General features: G+C 44.7%; 1 protein-coding gene and 1 non-coding gene across 15 annotated transcripts in view; both read right to left on the bottom strand.

Moving 5' to 3' along the window:
• Positions 1-18537, bottom strand: part of CAMTA1 (calmodulin binding transcription activator 1) — a 976509-nt gene that overhangs the window by 531491 nt on the left and 426481 nt on the right. The window lies entirely within an intron of this gene.
• Positions 8861-9025, bottom strand: LOC115833086. The gene has a single exon (XR_004028537.1). It is a non-coding gene; the product is annotated as a U1 spliceosomal RNA (small nuclear RNA).

Below are 18537 nucleotides of genomic sequence, written 5' to 3'. Positions count from 1 at the left end.
GGTCTCAATCTCCTGACCTCATGATCCGCCCACCTCAGCTTCCCAAAGTGCTGGGATTACAGGCGTGAGCCACCACACCCGGCCGAGTCCAGAGTTCTTGAAGAGCTCTAAACACCACCCTCGATTTGTAGGGCTGCCTGATCACAGGACTGCATCTCTGGATTTCGATAACTGTACGTGAATTGAGCGGAAGGTGTTTTGGTCAGTGGAGACCTCTGTGCCTCCAGAGGTCATAAATCAGAGCCCTGTGGTCTAACAGCCATGATGTTCTCCTAATCATGTTACTGCAATATTAATAAGGCTGTTTAATGCAACCAGTTCCTTCAAAATTGTCACATAAAAATTTGGTAAATGTCAGACATATCATTTAATAGAAAATGATGTTTTACTGCCAGGGGAACTAGGTGGCTGAGAGGATGAGTGCAAAGCCTGGTGACGACCTTTGGCAGGTTTGAGGGACAAAGTGCTGCCACCCTGGGGCTCCCGCCTCAGCCCTTCTTTCTTGCAGTCAGCAGCCACCCCGAGTCCCCGTGTGCAGGGCCCTGGGTAAGGCGTCCTGGGGAGGGGAGGGGCTAGAAGAAACAGCCCTTCCTGTCCTCATGCAGCGTACAGTACAATCCTGTTGCAGCAAGAGAGACTACCAGGTTTTCTCACTCACTGGTCACTCCTCAGGATGCCCCTTGTCATAAAAGATCATTACCCCCATTTTAGAAAACCCAGGCAGCCCGCAGGAACATTGGCCCACACAGGAGAAACTTGATGTTACAAAGGGATGAGTTCGGCTGGGAGCGATGGCTCTTGCCTGTAATCCCAGCAATCTGGGAGGCTGAGGCAGGTGGATCACCTGAGGTTGGGAGTTCGAGACCAGCCCCACCAACATGGAGAAACCCCGTCTCTACTAAAAATACAAAAAATTAGCTGGGTGTGGTGGCCCATGCCTGTAATCCCAGCTACTCGGGAGGCTGAGGCAGGAGAATCACTTGAACTCAGGAGGCAGACATTGTGGTGAGCCAAGATCACACCATTGCACTCCAGCCTAGGCAACAAGAGCAAAAACTCCATCTCAAAAAACAAAAAACAAACAATAGAACAAAGGGATAAGTTCACAGAAGCAAAGTAGCATCCTGTAAACTACTTATAAATGGGGTTGGTGTCCTGTAAAAGGGGTTGGTCCCACTAATTTGGGTGGACAGGGCACAGAGATGGACAGAGTGACATTCCCCACAGCCTAGTTGATGATAGGAAGAGTGTGGAAACCCCTTAAAAATGGCTTCAGTTGGCCAGGCGCGGTGGCTCACACCTGTAATCCCAGCACTTTGGGAGGCCGAGGCGGGCGGATCATGAGGTCAGGAGATTAAGATCATCCTGGCTAACACAGTGAAACCCCGTCTCTACTAAAAATACAAAAAAATTAGCCGGGCATGGTGGCAGGTGCCTGCAGTCCCAGCTACTGGGGAGGCTGAGGCAGGAGAATGGCGTGAACCCAGGAGGCGGAGCTTACAGTGAGCCGAGATCGCACCACTGAACTCCAGCCTGGGTGACAGAGCGAGACTCCGTCTCAAAAAAAAAAAAAAAAAAAAAAGGCTTCAGTTAACTGCTTTGGTAAATGAATCACAGGATATTGATAGAATAGTACACAGTTATTAGAAAAAATGTGCGTATCTGTATTTGTTAACATGGAAAGCACTCTGTGATTTAAAAAAAAAAAATTGCAAAATGGAATGCATGGTGAGATCTCTTTCTATAGAATTCTTCACATACCCAGCACCTATATATCTATGTGTGCATAAGGAAAAGTCCAGAAGGATGGCATTCTCTAAAACCTTGACCCCAGCTATCTCTGGGAAATGAGACTTCAGAGGACGTTTGTGAAGTTGCTTGCTTTTTGTTATATCTTTATGTGGTAAGAATGTTCTTCAATGAGCATGTTCTATCTTTGTCAGAGAGGAAAATGTTAATTTAAATGAAATTAAAGGACAGGGATTACAGCATGAACTCAGCAAGCATTCACGGGGCACCTGCCCTGCACCCAGTCCTAGGGATGTAAAGGTGATGAGACTCAGCCATTGCCTGGAACAGCCTGAAGGCGAGTGGAAATCACAAATAACAAGCAGATGGTTGTAATTCCATGAGAGAGAGGCAATAAGGGTGACGTGGCAGGGCGGGAATTTGAGGGGGAGGCAGTGGGCTTTGTGTCACCCCCTTTTACTGCAATAAACCTTGACCTGCATGCCTCCTAAAAGCGGGTTCTTTGGAGGCATGTGTTTGGCCTCAAGGAAAGTTCTCATTGAGCAGAGTTAAAAAGCCCCTTTTGGATCCTCAGGGTATGTGGGGACAACTGAACTCAAAGCCAGAGAAGGCAAGAAGCAAACGCCTACCTCAAGGGGCCGTGGACAGGCACTGGGCTGAACACGCCAGGCCATCCCACATCTGCCATCCTAGGACACCCCCAGAAGGGGGTGCTAGGATCCCAACCCCTGAGATGAGGAATCAGTGGCTCGGAAAGGTTCGCTGCTGGCAGGGACCCTGTAGGGGGGGTGAGCGGAGGAGCCGCACTGGAACAGGTGAGGGGATGTGTTTCCGTCACTCACCACCTTCCTGCAGGGAGACTAGACCCTGAACTTCTGAGCTGGAAATGCCACTGTCGAGGGAACTCTGAGCCAACCAGAAGTCTGTGATTATGTGCCCGTGACCTTCTCCAGAGAGGGACTGATGCAGAGAAGTGAAGCCCCGAAATCCTGCTAAGTGTCTGAGCTTCCACCCATTTCTCTGGGGTAGCTGTCAACCCCACTGGCACATTGCACTGGGGTGCCGGCTTCGCCACTCTTGATGGGTTGCTGATGGACCCTCCCAGGTGTTCTCAGCAACACGCCACCCACACCCCCGGGAAAGGGAAGTTCCAAGCTCCAGAAATCCAATTCCGTAAACGAGTAATTCCCAGGGCCACTCGGAGAAAAGGCTCCCAGGTTATTGTTGATGGGGAGGGAAAGGGTGACAGTAGAGGTCTTTGTGGATAATAAAAGAGATCTGCTGGCCGGGCACGGTGGCTTACACCTGTAATCCCAACACTTTAGGAGGCCGAGGCGGGCAGATCACGAGGTCAGGAGATCGAGACCATCCTGGCTAACACAGTGAAACCCCATCTCTACTAAAAAATACAAAAATTAGCCGGGCATGGTGGTGGGCGCCTGTAGTCCCGGCTACTCGGGAGGCTGAGGCAGGAGAATGGCATGAGCCTGGGAGGCAGAGCTTGCAGTGAGCTGAGATCATGCCACTACACTCCAACCTGGGCAAAAGAGCGAGACTCCATCTCAAAAAAAAAGATATCTATCAAGATCAGTAAGAATTTGCCCCAGGCTGCAGTCCCCTGCCCAGCTGGCCCCTTACAGCCCCTTCCTGACTCTTCCTAGCCTCTCCTCCGGCCTCCTCATCTTAGCCAAGGAGACACTGGATGATGGGGTCGAGGCGCTTTCTGCCATCCGCTGGCTATGGCAATGAGGATGCAGCTCATGTGACCCGAGACTCATCAGGGCAACAGCCCATGCAGGTGGCAGCACGGGAAGCTGAAGTGCAGTGGGCAGGGTGCCAACGGACCATCCAGACAACATGGAACAGCTACGGAGCAGGGCCCTGGGGAGCAGGGCAGGGAGGCACATCCACCAAACACTCCCACATCAAGGGCCCCAGGTGGGCTTTCATCAGGTCCCCACTGACCCTAGAGCCTTGCCCTTGGCAATCAATGACGCCAGCGGGGAGGTGCAGGTGTCATGCCTCCAACCTGGGACGCTGCTTGAACAGGGATGGAATTCATGAGTTTTGTGCTCCTGTAAAAAATGATGATGACATTTAAAAATAAAACCCGTACACAGCAGATTTCCTGAAAAATAATAATAATAACCTTAATTTTAGCAAGTGGAAAATAGTTTTAGAAAACTGTTTTGATCTTGGATCTTGTTGGGAACATGAAAACCTTCTCAGATTCAGCCAGCTGCTGGTTTTTCCACTTCCCTTTGGGTGGACGCTGAGCCATCCAGCTGCGGCGCCCTTGCCAACTGGGACGAGAGCCTGCAGAGCGGCGCAAATTTAGACCATCCAGTGGAAAGCTCACCAAGCGCCTCGGCCACTGGGCACAGCCTGACCTTGAGCAGCGATTATGTTTCCAGCCAAGCCTGCAGCCTCTCCTGCAGTAAAAGGAGACCGACAAGACCTAAGGCCTCCACCTGGCAGAGCATCATTCTCCCTCCCACCAGGTGAGGTCCAGGATGGCTTGAGCACTCTGGCTTTATGTAAAGTTGCTACAAACATTTAGGTGTCCTATCCTTTATACAACTGCACGTCATGTGGGTTTGTGGTAGTGATTATGATTAAGATTAGTCTGTGGTCATTACACACCCAGAAGATCTCTGGTCATCTGGGGTGATCGAGTTATTCAGGAATCTTCCATCTTGTCCTCTAACAACTGCAGGAAGATGGGATGATACCTTTGTTAAATTTCCCACAGGCCCCAAGGAAAACCTGAGAACTAATAAATACGTGTAAGTACATCTAATAAAATAAAATTTGAGATTAAAAGGAATCTCGCTTGCATATTCATGAACCACGTGGAAACTCAAATGAGCTCTTCTAAGCTCCTTATTCATGGTGAGTCAGAGATTTAACACATGCTGGGAAGATTGCTTAGCAAATATAAGCCTGGCAATGGCACATTCATCCATGAATTCATTGGACAAGTATTTATTAACTGTCCCTTTGCATTACTATTTATTTTGCATATTCATCCCTCTTTGCAAACCCAGGGCCTCATATAAATGACAGGCACTCACCTGTTGACAATGCTGGTGTTCTGAGGCCCTAGAAAGCACAACCCCTGGCCTCAGGTTGCTTATATCTGCTCAAGGAGGTAAGAGTCACTTCCTCCATGAAGCTTTCCTGACCCCACAGGACCCTGTTAGGTGACCCTAGTATGCACTTCTCAAGACTCTCCCTGTTAGCACCTACCTCCCATCACACACTCACACACACCTACACACATGCATGCATACACTCACACACATGCGCACACAATCACACATACACATACTCACATGCACATGCACCTGTTCCATTGTCTCTATCCTCTCCTGCACTAAGTTTAGAGCAGGCAGACACTGAATCTGCTTTGTTCACCCTAGCCTGACATACACATGTAGGAAACATTCAATACATCACTGGATGAATGAAGCAAGAAATGAATGGTTGGATGGGTGGGTGGATGAACAGGTAAGTAAAGGCAAGGCAAAGGCCTAAGTTGTGGCCCAAGGAAAGATGTATGAGGGGTGGCCCGCAAGGGCGGGAGGAACAAGAGTGTTGGTCATCAAGGGAAGATCAGGAAAAAAGGTTTGAGATCTTAAGGACAGTGAAGACTTGGCATGGGGTGAGTTGGTATTTTCTGGTCACTTCTGTGCCACACAGGGTGCTGGGCACCTCATGAGCATTACCCCGGATCCTCACAGCTGCACCTGGGGCAGATATACCCACGTAGAAGAGGAAGCTAGGCTTAGCAGGATAAGCTGGCACCACTGCAGAGCTGGCACGCGGCAGAGCCAGGATTGGAGACCAAGTGGGCCTGACCCAAGCTCCCTCCATGAAGACCAATGGGCATCCTCTGGCCCAGGGACCGTTGCCATCAGGTGGGACTGTTGCCATCAGGAAAGAAGAGAGCGCGCTCCAGGAGGCAGCTCTGGGCAGTGCACAGGGATGAAACAATCAATATGGCGGCCGGGCCCCTTGGAACAAAGAGAAAGGGCTGGGGCTGTCTAGGGAGGACCCAGGACTCATGACCCGCTCCTGCCCACAGAAACATAACTCACTCTCTGCCTGAGCACAGCCACTATGTCATGGGGTGATGTGGAGCCAGGGAGGGAGGCAAGGACACGTTCCTAAATAATATCCTATTTTGTAGTCAACAGTCAGGCAAGAGGAAGGGAGAAAGAGGAGGGCAGGAAGACAGCGAGATGCAGAAAGGATTGAGTGTTCCATGAGGATCAAATCTCAGCCTCCCCGCAGGTGTGCTGAGACAGAAGACGCAGGTCCTCACAGCCTGAGGGGCTCATGGAGCCGGCCCAGGCAATGTCTCATCACCCAGACGAGCACAGAAAAAGACAGGCTTGCAGGGTCCCACGGCCTGTCTGACATAATGCTCATGGGGTTTTTCTCAAAAGCATCATCTATTTAGCTGATGGCCCCAAAGTGTTTCATTTAGCTGGAAATCATGCTTGGTCCATTTCCCAGATCTCACTGACATTATGAGAAGCCGGCAAAATGCGTCTGGCAGCAGAGCAGTTCAGCAACCCATCACCTCGAGTCACAGTCCTGTCGCCCCTGTTTGGAAAGCAGACAGTTCAGACAACTTCTAGAAGGCAGAGTCACTGCTGCCTCCCAGGCAAGCGAGGACTACAGGAAGCCTGTGTGTGTGTTTGTGTTTGTGTGTGTGTGTGTGCGTGCGCGTATGTGTGTGTATGCACCGGTTTGTGCACATGCCCTCTGAAGGAAGGCAGGGGTCACCCATGGCACAAGGCAGTCACCATCCTCCCTGACCATGGGATAAAACTTTGCCATTCCTTTATCTTATTTAATCCTCCCAATAGGCAGGAATCATTATCCCCAAACTATTTCTGAGAAAGCCAAAGCTTCGCCGGTTCACGTGGCCCTAGCCCCACAGCCAGCAAGGAGCAGGGCTGAGACTGTAACTCAACACTGTCTGAATCCAAAGGCCAGGCTCCACTGAGACCCCAGTGTCCCCCACCCCATTCCACGGGCCTGGAGAGGTGTTTCACGATGCATTCACTGGTCTGCCTGGTACCATATAAAGAAGAATCAAGTCCCATCACCAAAGAAATTTGCAGAATTCTCAGTGAAACACAATGGAACAGGTTTGATTCTGGAGGGACTTCCTGGAGGCCTTCAAAGGCCAGTGCACGCTATGGAAACCCAAAAGCCACAGCAATGGCTCTGCTCAGGAAAGCTCCCGAAGGCAAGACTCTGGGTGTGTTACCAACTCTCCAAGTCTCACACAGTCTCTGGCACAAGGTAGGAGAGTGCAATACTCATCAAGTGCATGAGTGAATGAATGATGAATGAATGAACAAGTAACTAAATGCCATGAATGACAGTTCTGTCTAAAGATTTAAAAAAATAAGAATAAGGTTCTGGGGAAAAGGCCCCAGCATCTCTGCTGTCATGGACTATTCCTGCTGCCTGAGCTGCTCTCATAGAACCCGGCCCTTCCTCCACCGCCTCCAGTGTTCCACAGGATGGGTTCTGAGAAAGCCGGGCCATTCATCTGTGCTGGTGCCGTGCCGGCCTTCAGCGCTTCCTGCCCTGGCTCTCCCACCTGGTGGGCTCTAGGAGGAATTCCCCGTGAGGGCACAGCAGAAGCTGACTGACAACCAGGTGGGAGGGAGACCTCCTGGGCCCAGCTGGAGGGCCCTAGGGAGCGGGAGGCAGGAGAGAGGACCTCAGTGACCCTGGAGATCACTCCCCATATGTCCTCATCCTCGACCATTTCCTCTCCATGTCCAGGCACTCGTGGGAAGTTAAAACCCAAAATTGGGCCTGTGGTGCCAGGTCAGGGGACAGCAGGTGCCACCTGGGTGCCTGAGCACAATTCCTTTCTCCCTGTCTGACTCAGCCTAAGATTGGCTCTCATTTTGAAAATGCAGCTCAGATGTTGGCTGTGTCCCATTGGAGAAGCTGTCTGAGGCCTTAACACTCCTCTGGAGAGATCCAAAGCCACAGAGCCGAGGTGGTCCCTTTTTCTGGAACCCACAGAGAACAAGAGAAGACAGGGCGGCACTGTGGGGACACCAGGTGACAAGACTCAGCAGTGGTCTCGGAGGAGACAGAAGCTGTCTTCAGGAATCTGAACGCTCCCGGGAATGGGGTATCCACCCAGAGAAAAAATAGGCCAGGCCAGGATCCCTGAACCCACAGCAGGTGAGACTCAACCCAGCAGAAGGCGGGTTTGTAAATGGAACTTTCCCAGCGTGCCTGTCCTCTTTCCATTATTCCTCTGGGCCCAAAGTACAGACACTTTACAGGCTTTCCCTGTCCTTCGAGGGGGCCTGGGATTTCTCTACTATAATAATTCATAGGTGGTCTATTTCCAGAACAAAGATACTCCATGTATTCATCTCACAAACATTCTTGACCCCCTGCGATGAATCAGGCGTGGCGCATTCCCCAAGCCAGGCAGCGCTGAATCTGACTCTGGTTTTGGGCTTTGTATGAGAATGCTGTAAAAATATGGTTGGCTGGCATCTGAGGCAGCTCAGGCTTCCATAACAAAGTACCAGAGGCTGGGTGGCTTGAAGAGGAGACATTTGTGTCTCACAGGTCTGGAGACTGGAAGTCTGAGATCAAGATGCCAGCCGGTTCCATTCTTGGTGAGGGCTCCCTTCCTGGCCTACAGATGGCCACCTTCTCACTGTGTCCTCACAAAGCAGGGAGAGAGCTCTAGTATCTTCCTCTTCTTTTTTATTTGTTTTGGTAGAGATGGGGTCTCCCTATGTTGCCCAGGCTGGTCTCAAACTCCTGACTTCAAGCAATCCTCCTGCCTCAGCCTCCCAAAATGCTGGGATTACAGGTGTGAGCCACCACACCAGGCCCCTCTTCCTCTTCTTATAAGGGCACTAACCCTATCATGGGGCCCCACCCTCACAACTTCACCTAAACCTAATTACCTCCCAAAGGCCCCATCTGCAAAGACTATCACACTGGGGTTAGGGCTTCAGCATATGGATTCTGGAGGAACACAGATATTCAGTCCATGGAATATGGTGAGTCTCCTTTTTTTTTTTTTTTTAAGAAAAAATTCAAACGTCAGGAGAGAGCACAGACACAGTCCCCCACTACCACAAATGATGCAGTGAGTTTCCCACTTTTGGGGAAATCGCAAGGGTCAAAACATCTGGCATGCAATGGATAAGCCTGACCCTGGGAGAACCGCCTTCAGGATCCTGGTATATCTCCCCTGCCAGGTAAGCCTGGCGGGTCCCTTCTTGATAGAGACCTACACGCATATACGCACGTAACAGCCACCAGATCACACTCACCCCTGGCAGCAGAATGGCAACGCTCCCTCCCATATGCCACAATAGTAAAAGGCTCGTTGAGTCCAACTCCATAAACACAGAAACAGAAAACACGCCAACATTTGGCTGAAGTGTCTATGAAAAAAGGGCCGGCTAAACAGATGCATGGTGTAAACAAGCTTACAGGGGAGATACTTAACCTTCATAAGAGAGCAGACCTTTTAAAGATATCCTCAAGATTTTTTTATGGTACGATTAACATGAAAAGATGATGTTGACAACAGGCTTGAGTTACTATTGTACTTGAAATTGATATAACTGCACACATCTCCTAAAATGCCACGTAAGGGACTTCCAGGTCGCCAAGGTAATGTTAGCCACAAAAACTCAAATCTCCCAAAGCATACTTTAAAAACCACACAGATCAACAAGAAGAACAAAAACAACCACACAAATCCCACACACCTTTCACACGACTGGAAAAAAGAGACACTATAAACATCAAATTATCAAATTCTTGAGTTCCCACCCAGAACTTTTATAAAGAGCAAGAGGATAAGATGGGTCCAAAAGCCAATGAAGGCAGAAGTCAAGCATGGAGAGTTTAGGAATAAATTACAATTACCTGAAGAAAGAGAAAGTACATCCTACAGGGGAGAAAATACTAAAAACGAATCCAGATAGACCAGAATATGGACTAGAACGAAGTGATTTAAAGGCAGGCAGAGGCAGCATTAGAAAATGTGCAGCGGAGGGAGGGAGAAGCCAGATGTGGACATTTAGGATTCTGCAAAACAAAAAATAATGATACACCCAAGGACCCTCAACTCCTTCCGCCCCTCCCCCAAAAACCAGTCATAAAGAAACTGCACTTCGCTGCACTGACAGAAGAGGGAGCTCTTGAACTAAAAATCACACGAACCACTCAATGTGGCGATGTAAGCGGTCTTCATCTGTAGGAGACTATGAAAGAAGAAAAACTAAAATGAGAATATGACACTTACCCCAAAATCCCAACCATAAGGTGGAAGGGGAGGAACTGTGTCATAACACCACAAACTGAATTAAAAACCTCAACGATGCATTTGAAAAATATCCTCACCGCTTGTAAATGAAAAGATCAAATAACTTACTATAAGGGCAAGAAAGACAGTTGTCAGCCTTCTCAAAAACAACTTAGAAGGTGGGGCAAGGATGGAGCAGCAGTTTCATAAAACTCAAAGATTTTATATCTAGCGAAGCAGACCCTCAAAAATCAGAGGTACAAAATAAGAGTTTAAAATATGGAAGAATTGAGTGATGTGCCCACAGGCGCCTCTGAAGGAATCTTCTAGAAAATTAACTTTATCCAAGCAGGAGATGACTGGGGACTCTTTGGCAAAGGAACTTATGGGGAACATTTAATATATTTAATTATGGACCTAAATTAAGTGGGTAACTAAGGTTAGGAGAATCATACATAGATTATATATGTTTTGTCAACTACAAAATGATAGGAAACAAGAAAAGGAAAGACAAAACCAGAATAAGCTCAATGATGGTTGTATAAGCAACAGGTAGGAGTTAAGAGACTCCATTAACAACTGAAAGACCAAATGGTAAAAGTCAGTAAGAGACTAACAGGATTTTTAAAGGTAATGAGTACAAAGGTACCCATTAGACTAAAAATGAGAATTTCTTATCTATAAAAAGAAATTAAATGAGTATAGAAAATGCATCATGTAGAAAGACAAGTACAGCAAGCAGAACATAATACACATTGCATTTATTACATAAGATATTATACATATTGGACATATAAATAAAAGTGAATGGGCTTACTTATGAAAATAAAAAAATTTTCAATTTGGCTTAAAAAGAAAGATCCAACTATATGTTATATATAAGAGGCATACTTTTTAAAAGAGTGTATTAGTCCATTCTCACGCTGCTATAAAGAACTGCCCAAGGCTGGGTAATTTATAAAAGGAAAGAGGTTCAACTGGCTCACAGTTCCACATGGCTGGAGAGGCCTCAGGAAACTTACAGTCATGGCAGAAGAGGATGCAAACACTTCCTTCTTCACATGGTGACAGGAGAGAGAAGTGCCGAGCAAAGGGGGAGAAGCCCCTTATAAAACCATCAGATCTCGTGAGAACTCACTATCATGAAAACAGTATGGGGGAAACGTTCCCCAGGATTTAACTTTCTCCACCTGGTCCTGCCCTTGACACATGGGGATTATTACAATTCAAGGTGAGATTTGGGTGGGGACACAGAGCAGAACCGTATCAAAGAGATTCAGAAAGCCTAAAACTAAAAGGATGGCAAAGACATATGAGGCAAATGGAAATAATAAAACAAGTATTGCAATCTTGACATCAAAGTAGAATAAGTATAATTTAAGAAACAACATTATGACACCTTCTAATGCTAAAAATCACATTCCACAATAAAAATATAACCGTAATGAGTATTAGTGCACCAAACAAGACTACAACCACTTTTACAGGAGAGGAAATTGTAGGAAATATAGGCCAGGTTTGATGGCTCACATCCAGCAATTTGGGAGGCCAAGAATGGTGGATCACTTGAAGTCAGGAGTTCAAGACCAGCCTGGCCAACATGACAAAATCCTATCTCTACAAAAAACACAAAAATTAGCCAGGCGTGGTGGTGCCTGCCTGTAGTCTCAGCCATTTGGGAGGCTGAGGCACAAGGATTGCTTGAACCCAGGAAGCAGGGGTTGCAGTGAGCCAAGAATGCAACACTGCACTGCAGCCTGGGCGACAGCTCTGTGAAAGAACGAAAAAACGAAAGAATGGAAGGAAGGAAGGAAGGAAGGAAGGAAGGAAGGAAGGAAGGAAGGGAGGAGGAGGGAGGAAGGAGGGAAGGAGGGAGGGAGGGAGGGAGGGAGGGAAGGAGGGAGGGAGGGAGGGAGGGAGGGAAGGAAGGTAGAAAGGAAGGAAGGTAGGAAGGAAGGAAGGAAGCTAAACTTAATCAAAGAGTGAGAAAGCACAAACATTCCAAATAAGAATGGCAGGATACAGATGAAGGCTTATTATATAGCTACAGTTATCAAGACTGTGTGGTATTAGCAAAGGAATTGACACATAAACCAATAGAATAGAATAGAGAACCCAGAAAGAGACCTGCACAAATACACCCAACTGATTTTTGACAGAAATGCCAAAATTAATTCAAGATAGCTTTGTTGAAAATAGCCTTTTCAACAATTGGTGCTAGAGTGATCAGACATCCACAGGCAAAAAAAAAAAAAAAAAGAAAACCTCCACCAAAGTCTTCTCCACATCTACAAAAACTAACTTGGAATGGACAATTGGCTTAAAACATAGGAGAAAATTTGGCAACTAGGGCTAGGCAAAGGGTTCTTAAACTTAACACCTAAAGCACAACATATAAAAGGAAAAATGGGTAAAGTAGATTTCATGAAAATTAAAATCTTTGGGCCAGGCACGGTGGCTCATGCCTGTAATCCTAGCACTTTGGGAGGCAAAGGCGGGTGGATCACGAGGTCCAGAGATCGAGACCATCCTGGCTAACATGGTGAAACCCTGTCTCTACTAAAAACACAAAAAATTAGCCGGGAGTGGTGGTAGGCACCTATAGTCCCAACTACTTGGGAGGCGCTGAGGCAGGAGAATGGTGTGAACCCGGGAGGTGGAGGTTGCAGTGAGCTGAGATTGCACCACTGCACTCCAGCCTGGGTGACAGAGTGAAACTCTGTCTCAAAAAAAGAAAAAAAAAATATTAAAATCTTTGTTCTGTGGAAATGCAAATCAAAACCACAGTGAGATACCATCTCACACCAGTTAGAATGGGGATAATTAAAAAGTCAGGAAACAGCAGCTGCTGGAGAGGATGTGGAGAAATAGGAACACTTTTACACTGTTGGTGGGACTGTAAACTAGATCAACCATTGTGGAAGTCAGTGTGACGATTCCTCAGGGATCTAGAACTAGAATTACCATTTGACCCAGCCATCCCATTACTGGGTATATACCCAAAGGACTATAAATCATGCTGCTATAAAGACACATGCACACGTATGTTTATTGCGGCACTATTCACAACAGCAAAGACTTGGAACCAACCCAAATGTCCAACAATGATAGACTGGATTAAGAAAATGTGGCACATATACACCACGGAATACTATGCAGCCATAAAAAATGATGAGTTCATGTCCTTTGTAGGGACATGGATGAAGCTGGAAACCATCATTCTCAGCAAACTATTGCAAGGACAAAAAAACACCGTATGTTCTCACTCATAGGTGGGAACTGAACAATGAGAACACATGGACACAGGAAGGGGAACATCACACACAGGGGCCTGTTGTGGGGTGGGGGGAGGGCGGAGGGATAGCATTAGGGGATATACCTAATGTTAAACGACGAGTTAACAGGTGCAGCACACCAACATGGCACATGTATACATATGTAACTAACCTGCACGTTGTGCACATGTACCCTAAAACTTAAAGTATAATAAAAAAAAAAAAGAAATTTAAAAAAAAGAAAAAAAAATCTTCGCTCTGTGAAAGACAGGATGTAAAAGAAGATACAAATTAGGAGAAAATATTTGCAAACCACCTATCAGACAAATGACTGGTATTTAAGAAATATAAAGAACCCCCAAAACTTAATAAAAAATAAAATAATCCAATTAGAAAATGGACAAAGGACTCCAACAGGTAATTCACCAAAGAGAATATACAGATGGCAATAAACACATGCAAAGGTGTTCAACATCATTAGCCAATTAGAGAAATACAAATTTAAACCACAATTAGATAACATTACACACCTATCAGGAGAGCTAAAATAAAAAATAGTGACAACACCAAATGCTGATAAGGATGCGGAGAAATGGGGTCATCCGTACATTGCTGGTGGGAATATAAAGCACGGCTACTTTGAAAAGTGCTTTGGCAGATTCTTTAAAAGCTAAATATGTAGTTATCATACAACCCAGCAGCTGCATTCCTAGGCATTTATCTCAAAGAAATGAAAATCTGTGACCACACAAAAACCTGTACACAAATGTTTATAGACATTTTATGTGTAATTGCCAAGAACTAGAAACACCCAGATGTCCTTCAATGTATAAAGGGCTAAACAAACTGTAGCATATTCATTCTATGGTACATCACTCAGCAATAAAAAGAAATAATCTCTTAATAAATGCAACAATCTAGATGAATTGCGAGACAATTATGCTGAGTCAAAGTAGCCAATTCCAAAAGGTAATTTATTGTATGATTCCAATTATATAACATTCTTGATATGATAAAAATTGTAGACATAGAGAACAGAATAGTGGTTGCAAAGAGTCAAAGGGGGTGTAGGGGAGGGGAGGAAGTGGGTGTGGCTAAAAGGGCACCCCGGAGGTGAGGGACATGTTCTGTATCTTAATTGTGCCAACATCAAGTATCCTGGCTGTGATACTCTACTATAGTTTTCAAGATGTTACCATTGAGAAAAACGGCTCAAAGGGTGCATGGATCATCTCTCTGTATTAGTTCTTACAACTGCATGTGAATCAACAGTTGTCTTGAAATAGAAAGTTTAATTTAAAAAAATGCAATGTGCAAAGGAGTATTTATAGTAGCTGCCTTTTGTGTAAGAAGAAAAGGAGAAAATAAGAAAATACCGGGGCCTGTTGTGGGGGGGCGGGGAGCGGGGAGGGATAGCATTAGGAGATATACCTAATGTAAATGACCAGTTAATGGATGCAGCACACCAACATGGCACATGTATACATATGTAACAAACCTGCACATTGTGCACATGTACCCTAAAACTTAAAGTATAATAAAAAAAAACATTTTAAGTGTTAACATCCTTTGAATGCACTGGACTTCAGAGAATAAACATTTTGTAAAAATAAAAAAATTTAAAAAAAGAAACTATATATGTCTCTGCTTATCTCAGCAAAGAAACACAAAACAGATAAGGAGGTAATAATGAGAGTGGTTACCCATGTGTGGGCAGGGATGGGGGCAGTGGCACGTCTCTGGATCTAACTTTTTTGCACAGTTTTGATTTTCATAAATATGTTAATGTTTTCCATCCTTAAAAAAAATCAACAAGGATGGGGAGAGACCCTAAAATAGAACACAAGCAAAAAAACAAAAGAGCCTAACTGTATTTTATTTCCGAGAATAACATAACCAGAGAGAAAGGGGGTGGAGATTAACCCAAAAGGCTTATGAACACAGTATTTTGATTATATGCCCTCAGGCTAAAGAAAAAGGGCTATAAACAAATATTGAACTCTAGTTGGTAGGTTTGCTTTCTTCAGTAGTATAGGTTAATTCTTATTTCATTACTTTATATATATTTTAGGATTTAGACAATAATATACTCAGGAAAATTTCTCCATGTTGGAAAAGAAAGTGCCATATATGGAAAGATGAAAGGCTAGGAGGAACCCTGTGATGTTGGACTAGAATTGGTATCATCACTAATGCATGGTTTTATACACATCTATGAATGCGGATGTTTAGAAGTACGTGTGGATATATATGTGTTTGTGTATCTATGAATGTATCCTCACACATGCATTGCTTAGCTTCTTCTACTAAGGGAGAGAGTATCTAGAAGCAATGGCATACCACTCGCAAGGCACATAGCTGGAATCTAGAAACCATTCTCTGCTGAAAGGAGCCGGGGCTCATTAGAGATTGAGCTAATCCCAGGGTTGGTGAGAGGAAGTGGAAGGCAACCTTGGGACATTTTGCGGGGCCAGAAAAAAGGAAGTGCTCAAAGAATGACGGGTACAACGAACCACTGATAACAACAACACAGATGAATCTCAAAATCACAATAATGAGTGAAATCATCCTTATACAAAAGAATGTATATTGCACATGTTCCATTTAGATGAAGTGCTAGAACAAGTAAAGCTAATCTATGGTGAGAACAAAATCAGAACAGTGGTTGCTGCTGAAGATGATGGAGCAAGAACTGGTTAGAAAGAAACATGAAAGAACTTTCTGGACTGGCTGCAATGCTCTACAACTTGATAGGGGTCTGAGTCACACAGGTGCATCCACTGGTCAAAGCTTGTTCGATGGTACACTTACTATGTGTACCTTGCACTGTAAGTAAGTTTTGCTGAGTAAAAGAACTGTAAATAAATGTTAAAGTCGAGACACTATCATGCCTGCCAAAGTGTTTATGGATGAAGTGTGCTGACATCTATAACTTACTTTGAAATGCAATTTAAACACAAGATGCATTGCTGGGTGGATAGCTGAATAGATCTATGATAAAGACAGCATAATAAAATGTTCATTAAAGAACCTAGGTGATAGGTACATGAGTGTTCATTGAAAAAAAAATCTGTTAACTTTCTCTCTGTTTGAAGTTTTTCATAATAAAATGTCGTGGAAAAATATGGGGATTTGTCAAAAGGACACAGTAGCCAAATTAAAAGGGCTTCCATTGGCCAAATCTGTGACAATATAACTACCAAAATAACTAGGTTATAAACCACTGGACAAATATATAACTCAACGAATGTAACTCAGTCAACATAATCTAGTCAACGTCACTCACTAAGATAGGAATCCATGAGTCCATATGGGTATAAACGAATCAATGAGTAAATAAATAAATGTAAGAAAGCAAAAAGCTTTCCAATTTGGTACAGAGTACTAAACAATAAATAAATTTAGAGAAAAATCACCATCTGGCATGCATTACAATAATTGATTCAGACAAGAATTATCAATGGATGCTAAATCAAGGGGTAAAAGTTTAATGAAATACAAGCTACTTACATAGACCTAAACTATTTTTCCATAAAATGCGAATTAATTATGAAGAGAATAAACAATAACTTTACACTGGAGAAACCTAGCACATACCATCCTAACCAATGATCTATGTTAACAATCCCATTAAAGGGGCAGGCAACCATGCACCTTCTAATACGATGCACTAAGAACAACCCAATGTCGCTTCTGTGGTGTTCCTGCCAAAATTGCATATCCCAAATCTGGTCGTAATGAAACATCTGACAAACCCCAACCAAAGGACAGTCTACAAAATAACTGGCCTGTATGCTGCAAAAATGACAAGGTCATGAAAGACAAAGAAAGACTGAAGAATTGATTGATGGCGATTACAGAGACATGGAAACTAAACATAACGTGAGATTCCGAATTGGATCCTAGAACAGATTATTGCTTTTATTATTGTATTTTGCTAATAAAGGATATTGTTGGTTGCAGGAATAAAGTCTACAGATTGGATAATGCTATTGCATTAGTACTATTTTCCTGACTTTGATCATTGCACTGGCTTATGCAAGAGGATGTCCTAGTTCTCAGGATATACACATTGAAGTGTTTAGGGTTAATGGGGCATCATGTCTGAAACTTACTTTCAAATGGTTCAGTCATGCACGTGCACACACACAGAATGATAAGTCAGATATGATAAAATGTTAACATCGGGAATCTGGGTGAAGGGCATATGGGAATTCTTCATTTCATTCCTACGACTTTTCTGAAATCTTGAAATGACTTAAAAATAAAACATTAATAAAAAATTAAATGCTATATAATGTCAGAATTCTCTACTCTTTCCTGGTCCAAAATGGGGAGGTTCTACTGACTCAGAAATCTCTAAGGATTAAGAACTTCTGTGGCCATTTGACACTCCCTGCAGTGTCAACATTCAAGGCAAACCAGGAGCTAACCAACCACTGCAACCTGTGGAGTAGGTAGGTGATGCTCTTGAGCTGAAGAACGAGGTTGTTTCATACATTACGCTGGCCAATTCCAGCAGATTGTTGCTGACAGAGCTCTGGGTTCTCTCAAAGAGAGTGCCAAGGAACAGACCTGACAGCTGCCTCCCCTTCCCAGTTCTGGAACCACCATCAAAGATGCAATTAACAATCCAAGGGTGAGACTCCTTTTACTCACACAGCCTCAGATATGAATCAACCCCAAAGTGTTAATAGATCAACAGTTATCTCTAATACCAAATACAATTTGCATTTGAGATGACATCTGCAATATTTTAAAAGCCAACATCTAAAACAACAAACCTGGCAGTTTTTCTGAGTAGCAATTAACACAGTGACTAATCCTATCAAGGAGACAGTAATTGGCATGGAGACATCCTTCTCACACCAGCGGCAGGTTGAAAAACTTAATCCTAACCTCTTTTTAACAGTGTAGACTCTAGAGCATCTCTGCACATCAAGGAAACTAAAGCAATTATTAAGGACAAGGGTAATTACCCTACAGTTTCAACAACAACAACAACAAAAAATAGAAGTATTCAAACAACAATCACATAGGAGAAAGGGTGGGGGCTGGAATCATGGTTAAAGGCTATTTTGATATCATGGCCAGACCAGGAATAGACTATGGTATCTCCACGGCCCCACCCAGGACAGAGTCAACTACAGCCCCATGCCAGCCAGTCTGCCCAGCAATGGTCACTCT

The sequence above is a fragment of the Nomascus leucogenys genome, chromosome 24 (assembly GCF_006542625.1).
Source record: "Nomascus leucogenys isolate Asia chromosome 24, Asia_NLE_v1, whole genome shotgun sequence".
NCBI classification, from domain to species: domain Eukaryota; kingdom Metazoa; phylum Chordata; class Mammalia; order Primates; family Hylobatidae; genus Nomascus; species Nomascus leucogenys.
The sequence above is the reverse complement of the archived record's forward strand: the minus strand, read 5'-3'. Positions and strand labels throughout refer to the sequence as shown.